Source organism: Dromaius novaehollandiae, chromosome Z (assembly GCF_036370855.1).
Source record: "Dromaius novaehollandiae isolate bDroNov1 chromosome Z, bDroNov1.hap1, whole genome shotgun sequence".
In the NCBI taxonomy this organism is placed as follows: Eukaryota; Metazoa; Chordata; class Aves; order Casuariiformes; family Dromaiidae; genus Dromaius; species Dromaius novaehollandiae.
In genome coordinates this window covers 73,517,030-73,526,244 of record NC_088132.1, presented here as the reverse complement: position 1 = coordinate 73,526,244, position 9,215 = coordinate 73,517,030, and the positions used below count along the sequence as shown (strand labels likewise).

General features: G+C 40.5%; 1 protein-coding gene across 2 annotated transcripts in view; it reads left to right on the top strand.

Moving 5' to 3' along the window:
- The first annotated feature begins 4,493 nt into the window (after window positions 1-4,493).
- Window positions 4,494-9,215, top strand: part of LOC112988025 (phospholipid-transporting ATPase ID-like) — an 86,505-nt gene continuing 81,783 nt past the window's right edge. For both annotated transcript variants that reach the window (XM_026108221.2, XM_026108220.2), the window contains exon 1: window positions 4,494-4,745. The gene's annotated coding sequence lies outside the window, so the exon portion shown is untranslated. The remainder of the gene's footprint in view (window positions 4,746-9,215) is intronic.

Here is a 9,215-nt window from a genome sequence, read left to right as displayed (position 1 = left end):
CTAAACAAAGGTATGTTGATGATCATTTGCAATAATGCTTTAAATGTTTCCAGTTGTAAAAGTTTCTGTGTGCTAAATGACTACGAATTTAACACACATTTTGTGATCTTTTACTTGTTTACACAGTTAGCTGCTTGGGGTCAAATTCTGATTTATTATAGTGTGGTAAATTCGGAGCAACTCCTATAATGTTAATGATGTTAACTATGAATTAAATCACAGAAAAAGTAAAGTTGAACCACAGTACAAAGTCTTGACATACCTCTAATGATATGAGCAGGCCTTAGGTTTCTCTCTGAGGGTCATTTTCACCCTTATTAAGAACAGATTTTGTCATAACTGTTCTTTAGCTGATATTTTATAAAGATGTATCACTTGCCTTTTAATGTTCTTTTCTTCTAATACATTCTCTGCATTTAACAGCTAATAAGATCATTCAGAGAACTGAAAGGTTTCTCTCTGAGTATTAAACCATGGTTGAAGCTACTAAGTTCCTCCAGAAGTCTCAAAAATTGTCATTTGGGAGGTTATGTCACTGGTATTTTAACAAACTGCTGGGAAACTGAGATTTTTCACAGGAGCCAAAGGGATGTAGGCGCATAAATCTTCCTGAAATTCACTGGAAGGTGACAACTGCACTACTTGCAAAAGTTAAAATGGAAACTTTGGTCAGAAGCTCTTATGACAGCAGTGGGCTGTAATGATTACATGACCATGTGCTTCTTTTAGACTCAGACTGTGACACTCTTTCTTTACTTACATGTCTTATTTTTATTTTAGATCATGGTGCAAGCATCAGGGAGTCTGTCTGTGCAACAAACATCTGACATGCCTCAGAACAAATCAAACCAGAATTAACAATGCCACAGAGGCCTGTCTGAATTCTAATCAGTAACAATAACTGCATTTCTACAGAGATGTCCCTCCCTTGGGTCTTGTGCTATTCCTTCATATGTTTTGGAGTGAAAGGCTGTTTATAGCCTCATTATAGGGTGTTTAGCATTAAATGTCAGGAAGCATCTGCTGGCACATTTCTCAGTAGGAGCCTTTTAAATTCTGCAAGTGAGTTTGGGTAGCTGTCTTGAATATACATGGGAGTTTCCTCCCGAGATTTGGATCACGTCTTTGAAGACAAGTTAGAGCTGCCTTATTGCAAACACACTTCATCAAACAGGGTTCTCAGTAAATGGTCAAGCTGAATACTCAGCAGCAGCAGTTCTCATCTTTCCTCATTTCAATAACATCACTATCTGGCCCATATCGTAGGGGCCCATGGGAACATTTTTTGCTGGTATTATCTCCACGTGTGAAGTTATACTTCCATGAAACACTGGTTTCAGCAATGAAATGGCTTAAGAAGTTAATTCCTCCTGGACCCTAGCATCAGAGTCCCATGGACTGTGCCAGCACAAGTCTTTGTGAGGCCATGTTTTAAGCTCAGTTCCTGAAAGTATCTGTGTAAAAAGGTAAGCCCCTGGCTCCACAGGCATTGCAATAACTACAAATGGGCCTAACCAGGCCCCCTCCAGCTTGTTGTCACTATTCATGCTGTTTTTGTGACTGTGGCAATAAGTTAGATGAGGGAATTGATCCAATTGAAAACGCGAACAAATATATTTTTTTGCTGAATCACTTCCCATTCTGAGGTGGTTTCTTAAGGTGGTTTCCCTGTTGAAGACAATGTCTTATGAATGAAGACAATGTCTTATGAACTAAACTGGTGGTCTGTGGCATAGGCAGTCTGTCTGAACTGAGATTTGTGCCCAGTTGCTTTAAGCTGCCTTTAGGCATGAGTTCTTCTTAATTCAAAGTGCCTGCTTCTCTTCACACACAAACATCACATGTTCTTAAATATTTAACATTCAATTATGTATTACTGATAATCCATATAGTCTTTGAGGCCTGCATGGTAGGTTCTAGAGAATAAATTAGGGCTGATCCTTGTCCAAAATGTTGAGTGAAGTCATGTGGCTGATGGATGTATCTGTGTTTTAGAACCGGTCCTCAACTGGATTGGTTTTGTCCTCCTGTTTGGATCTGTGGGAGAGCCAAACCTCATTTTCTTGTGTGTTTGCATCCATCAGTCATGATGTCATGATGAATTTTCTTATTCCAGGAAGATTAGGGTGCTTACTACCTGCAGGATGGGTCTTCCTCGGAAATCATCAGAGACCTGTCCTTTGCCTTGTGTAGTTCCCAGCATGTTACAGCTATAGAGCAGGCCACAACATAGCAAGATATTTCTAAAACAGAAATTGGGGATGGAGAAACAGGGTCAGTTTGTACAAAGACTCTGAATTCATTGAGGGGAAGGAAAATGGGTTTTGAATACCATCTACAGTCTAGAACTTGGAGACAGGTAGAAGATGGAAAAGAGGGGAAACACCTCCCAGCTTTGTAGTATTTTGTAGAGTGGACAACTTTTGAAAGATCTCCTCTGCAAGAAAGCTTCTGGGGAAGAAGCTGACGGAGAAGGGAAGAGCAGTCTGTGAGTAATTCTTGCAAAATGATTTTCCATTAGGCAGCAGCACGTAACCTTTCTCTTCCCCTTAAATATTGCATCATTCTTAAACAATAGCTTTTTAACTCCAAACAAAGGGCTTTCATTCTTATGCTTGGAAAGGTTTAATCTCAAGCTCTAGTTTTAGTTCCAAATTATTAGCTATTGTTAATTTTAAGTTATTTTTATTTTAGTGACTGAAACATCAAAGACGGAAAGAATTATAATTTTGAGTATCTTCCAAGAATGATCTCGACTTCTGTGTAAGAGTTTTCCTACTAGCAGACTGACTCATAGCTGTCAAAATGCTGTCACGAGAGTATTTTATGTTACTATTGATATTAAACCTGAATCCTGCAGTGTTGTCATGACACCTTTATTTTTCCTTAAGAGATTCTTCTATTTTGAAAACAGTATCACAAACCAATAGAAGAACTGAAAAATGAGCAGAAAAAATCTTATTCACTTCTTCCCCCAGAGAAGGTGAGATTCCCTTTTTTTCTTCAACAGGTTTTACCAGGCCTTTGGGATAACCTAGGCCTGCATTACATGAGAGAGACTTAGCAATTCTCTTGTACTGAGATGTCCTTGATATGATTCTAAATCCCTCATAGTCCTTATTAATGCATCCTACTCCATCTCTTGAAGAAGTGAGGAATTGTTATTCCCTTTTATGAATAGCAAAATAAAGTATAACAGTATTAGCAGACTCGCCCATAATCTGCCATAGATGTGAGAATGGATTTGACTCTCATTTCAGTGTTTGCTCAGTCTGCTATCCTTCCTTCTTCAGATGTTCACATGACACTCTTAGTCATAGCCACGGCCCATTACCTAATAGAAGAATTTTGAATGAAGCAGGCAGCTTTCACTGCTGTGTTTGCAATCCTATCTACTGCACTGAAAATTAAAGAATAAATTTTATTTGAAATAGGTTATAAACAGAAGTGGTACTGACTAATCTATTTTCATTAGCTGAGAACAAACAGCCCCAAAAAGCCAGACAGGATGATCGAGGAAGTCCGACTTTCCTTTTAAAAAGCCTTCCATTTCAGTAATTTGGCATGTTGAAAAGAAAGTAAAAAGAAAAAAAAACAAACCTGTTTCTTTAAAAAATGTTACTTATTTAACCTGACACTAATTCTGAATTTTTCAGCCAGAAGATGTCATCAAACCTAAAGTAGGTAGTAAAAATGCCTACCAGTGCAAATCAAAGCTTGTGAATTAGCATTGGAAGCTTGTATTACTGGACAGGGATATCTGGAATGCTAGTATGGCTTGGCACATGCCATTATTAAGATTTTTAAAAAGTCTTAAGTTTTCATACTACAGCCTATCGTAGTTGTACTTAGGTGCTTTTTTAGATTAGCTCTGGCTCTCCTCTGTCTCAGAATTCTCTTGGCGAACTTCTTTTTGGCTGAAGAGGGCACTGAATTAAATAATTTAGTCTCAAAAGCTGAACTTACATGTTTTGTTAGCATAACTGTGGCATACAGACTGCAGCTAAATGACTTTTGAGTTCTATGATCTGAAGTGATAAGAGTCCTGTGATCCCTTGTGACCAGAGCTACACAACTTGGATTTTCTGCTGGATCGCCCCACGGAAACTACATACGTTTTAGTCCTTATAGGAGATAATGAAATGTCTGGTCTTTGGGGAAGAATATGTTTTGTGTTTGAAATTCTCCAGCTGAGGGCTGCCCAACAAAATCTATCTGTTGATAGCAGAAAGTTGAGTACGTCTCATTTGCATCTCTAGCTACCGGTTTGCTGTAGCAGCATGCACAAGTAGGTTTTTCAGGCTGTATCTCTCTCGGATGAAACAGAGACCTGTTTGCGGTATATTCCTTATTAATACCTGATGTCATATATGGGTCCAAGGATCAACTGCTTTTTATTTACTCAGTGCTACACAGTGCCATGTTCCACCCACAGAGTCAGGAACTTTGCCTTTTCTCTTGCAGCTTTTATTGAGCACAGGAAGCACACTGAGACATCTTGTAACTTCTGGGACGTGAGGATCCCATTCAGTGTGTCCCAGCCTGCGTTTACCTCCAGATCCTGGAAAGCGTGGTATTCCCCACTGAGCTTTGCAGCTGAGCTAGAAAGAAGCTTGGCATTCTCTGTCGAGTAATCACCTAGGGGGTTTTAAAGAAACTGTACCTTTTTGAATGGTGCCGAAAAATTCCTTCATGCTCGTCTTGACAAACAGCTCCAGATAGAAAAGGAGACACAGAACAGCCAGGTAGGTCAATTTCTTCCTGTGATCTAAAAGAAAAGAGTAAACCTTGTGTAGGAGCCTTGATTTCAGCTATTTTTCTTGTGTATTTTTTTGCTTTAGCATACTGGATTATTCTGCATCTGTACATGTTGGTTCTTGAGAGTAAGTCTTGTGGTTTAAGTTTTCTTTTGGTAGTGCCGGTCTTACTATGTCAGCAACACACGAAAAGTTGAGTGAGTTGGGAGCACTGAAGTGAGGCTATAGCAAAGCCTTCCAAAATCAGTGGGAAAGCACGTGTTCACTTTCCTGGCTTTGGATTTAGGTCTCTGTTCTCTCTCTCTTTATAATTTCTGAAGGGAGAGCCAGGCCTTTGCTTTCTCTGCAGGCTCAGTACTCTTTCTATTCTTGGTGCTGGCAATTGCATTTTCGTTTAACAGTAAAGGCATGAAGCACTGGAACTTCTTGCCTCCATCATAATGGATTTTTTGCATTATAACTGACTATCTCTGGAAAAAAATACGCTCTAGCTCAAATAGGTAGATGGGCAAATCAGTGAGTGTTGTTCTGTGGCCTGTTGTATACTAAATGAAAAATGGTCTTGCCACCTTTAAAATTGGAGAGGGTAAGAACAGAATGGAGGATTTGTATCACTTGTTTAGAATCCTTGTATATCTCAGGTCATTAGGTTTCACCTAGATACGCTTTTACTGAGCACCATTGTTATTGTTTGATTAAACTAATATGTGCCACACTATGCGAAGAGAAGAGGCCAACACACTGATGCACAAAGACACTATAATGGTAGAGAACTTACTATGATGGCAGAGAACTTACTAGACAAAACATATTCAAAGTATCTTCTCTACTACAGAAAAAAAGGACTCCTCCTCCCATGTCCTTGCTACTCTGACACAGGGACTCTTCCAGCCTTACCCCATATCTGATACCGCTTTGACTCTCAGCCCATGATTAAATCATTTTAGCCATGTGTGGAAGTAGGATTTTCACCACACATCATTGCTCTTCTCTCTCTGTCCACGAAAACATGACTATTCAAGCATCCTGACACAGACAAAGGTCCCACAGAAGCCAGCAGGAGATTCGCTATGTGAGGCTCGCAGGAGCTTTTTGTTTTAGCTAAGGTTAATTTGCTGAACTAACCCTAATGTATATGTTCACAAAAGAGAAATTAGCTCAAAAATAATATTGAAAAAAAGGTTAAGGCAGTACTTTTGATGATAGAGACAGTGTCTCTATCAGTTTAACTTGGTTGCAAACCATCAAAGCAAAATATTCTGCCATTCACGTTACAGACGTAGCTGTTTACTTCCTCTCGAGTGGAAGCCTTATTTTTCTTATAGGTAGAAATTCTCTGTGGATCTCTTCCTAGTCAAATGTGTGACTTACTGCACTTTAGCTTTGATTCTAGTTGTTAGCTTATTCACGACATACGTACAGTTTAGCATTACTGTAAGTCACTATTCTGGGCTTAACCAAGAAAAAGAAAAAAAAGAAAAACTAAAAGGAAGGGAAGAGTGAAGTATGTTAATTTGCTGATGTCAAAGTAAATCACACTGTTTTCTGGGAGTAAAACCGTCATTGTGTCAGGCTGGAGAGTTACTTTCAGTTTCACCGAGAATAGTCATTCCCCATCAGGTAAGACAGATCCCCAGCGCAAGAAACAAGCGGTAGGTTGTCTGCACACGCGCGGCTACTGCTTGCTCCGCGGTTACACACCTTGCACGCACTCAGTGTGACAGTGGTTAGTCTGGGTAGCCTTTGAGTTCCTCACACTACTGGGTCCCATCTAGGGCTGCCTGTTAGTGCGTTAATGTTAGCAAGTGCTCACCACTGACTGCTGGTGGCAGTGCTACAGGTGCACGGGGAGCAGGATTAGGCTCTTGTACACGCGTAAGCGGGTATAGTGGTGATGAGGTAAAGCCGCCCGAGACCCCTAGACTTGTTAGTGCTCTAAGGCTGGAAAGCTCTGAGAGGCGACTTCTACTCTACTGTCTGTAGATCCTGGAGTATACTTAAAACAGACTTTCCCACTTCCAAAGTTGGAATTATGCAGTTTACCAGTGTTTCCAAAGCCATGCCCCAAGCAGGAGCATTGAATGGAGGAAAACCAGGCAAGTCACAGACCACTGAACTCTTCGCTTCTTTCTCACATGCTCCAGTGATGGATATCAGTGTGAGATGCTAAGACTGATGGCTGGACAATATTATGGTAAATCCAAGGTCAAAGCTAGGTGCATGCTCTGTGGACAGGGCCAGTAATTAACCCCCAGATGAAGAAGGCTCCTTCTCACTTTCCCTGAGTCAGTCCAGGGGCCTGTGCAGCTTTCTGCTTGCCTGGAGAGCTTATTACAATATTATGCTTTCATTGCATTGCTTCTTTCCTACTTCATTATTCATGTGATCCTTAGTTTATCGGGACTCTTAGCTACCAGTGGTTGCAATTTCAGTGACCATCTGGATTACGTAGCAGTTTAACATTAAGACCTTCATTTTCTTTTCACTGCCTTTTGATAAGAGCTGTTGTGTGTAATTTATACTGTTGTTGGCATTGTCAGGCATGTTGGCATTGCCAGGCATGTTGCCAATGCTTTCTCTGCCTGGCGTTTCACTTCTTGAACAAATAAGATTTAGTTTACTTTTCCACCTTAAATCTACAGCTTCAAATTTTCAACAGTATAAAGGATACTGATACAAGAGTAAGGGGAATGAGAGCAGTGTTTTTGCTTAAACTATGGTTGGTTGTGACATGTTGCTGTATTTCATCCTAATAAGGATCATTCTCCCTGGTTTTCTCTTCCTCTCAATGCTGCAGCACTGACTGGCTGCCCTATGCAGAGGAGACCCCTCTGCCCTTGGTGCTGTGTACTGCAAACTCGGAGGAATCGGTCTCTACCTCAAAGGATTTCTTTCTAAGGGCTCTGGCTCATGTTCACAGGGGTGGGATGGCTGGAGTGGTTATGATCTCAAACATCTCTTAAAGGCTGAGCCCTCATAGCAAGGTCAACCACACAGATGCGCATCTCCTGAGTTGCCATTATTTATAGGAACTGTCATATGAGCATAAACTGAAATCGATGGTGGTTTCTGTTTATTTGCGGGGCTGTAAACCATGACTACTCCGAGTAACATCCTCCTCAGCTGCAAGACCAACAAATGCTTCAACTGCCTGTGTTAAACTTACCTATGAATGTGACAGGAGCCCTGAAACTGCAGTCATATGAAACACAAGCTCTTACCTGCAAGCAGTCACATTAAACTCACTGGTTTCCAGTGCTTTTCATTATGATTATAATTATCAAGATATGTGTATGTCTTTCAGTCTAGGTCTGACTTTAGGGCTGTTTCACTTCAACTTAATATGATTCTAAATTTTCTTTTTCGCATGTGAATCCTTTTGCTTCTGCTACCTTGTCTTCAAAAACTCTAAGTACCTTCCTTCTTCCTTTGTGTCTCTTCTTTCAATGCTTGTAAGAGGCTCCAGGGAGGCCCCTTATTGTTTCTTTAACAAACAAAAGACTAGAAATATGAACCAAAAATAGAAAAACCTTATCAAAATTGTAGGACACCTGTAAGATGAGCCGGAGACTGAAGCCAGCTTTCAAGAAATTGTTTCCAAAACTTTACACCACTAATAAACAGGAACTCCTGGAGGTACCCTGTGATACAGCCTAGGTCCCAACAGACCCTCAGAATCTCTTTCCTGGATGCCTCCTTTCCCACCCTTTGAACACTGGAGTTTGTCTTAGAGCCATTCTGAGCAACATCTGTACCAAACAATTACTTCAAACTTTGCTCTGGAACTTCTGAAACTACATTTACTGTATAAATTGAAATAATTTTGTAATGTCATTCCAGATATTCATTAATGAAGCAATATACACTTTGGTCTATTTACATGTCATGTCTCTCTGGCATGGTTGCCTCATGTCACAAACTTGTTGGGGACTTTCAAGGTATAGACCTGCTACCCACTACCTTGCCACACACCAAAGAGGTTTTCTAGCTACTGCTGATCACCAGACCTTTGACTCTGGCTGCTTGCTCTGGCAAGATCATCATTTTCTGGATTATCACCACAATTTCCCTTCTGGTTAACTGTAGAGCTATACTGCAGATGAGCTAGCCAGGCTAACAAGTACTTTTCTTTATTTGGTTTACAAACAAAATTTCTTCTCAACAATTTTTCTTAGAGTAGTGTAACTGTCTTCCCAAATGTACTACACAAACTCACTTGGGACATGGCCTTTGCCTGACTCCTTTGTGTTTTATGCTGCTTTTTCTCCTTTGGCCAAAATGGTATTTGTCCAAAATAGCAGTCTCAGTGTGGGAGCAAATCCATGTCCATGTGAATGAAGCTGTGCCTTTCTGGGCAAACACTCCCTGTTCAGCAGATGACATTCAAAGAACCCTCAGACTTGTATCTAAGCCGTTTGAATCTCTGTGTGCCACTCTCCACCCAAAGCTAATCCCATT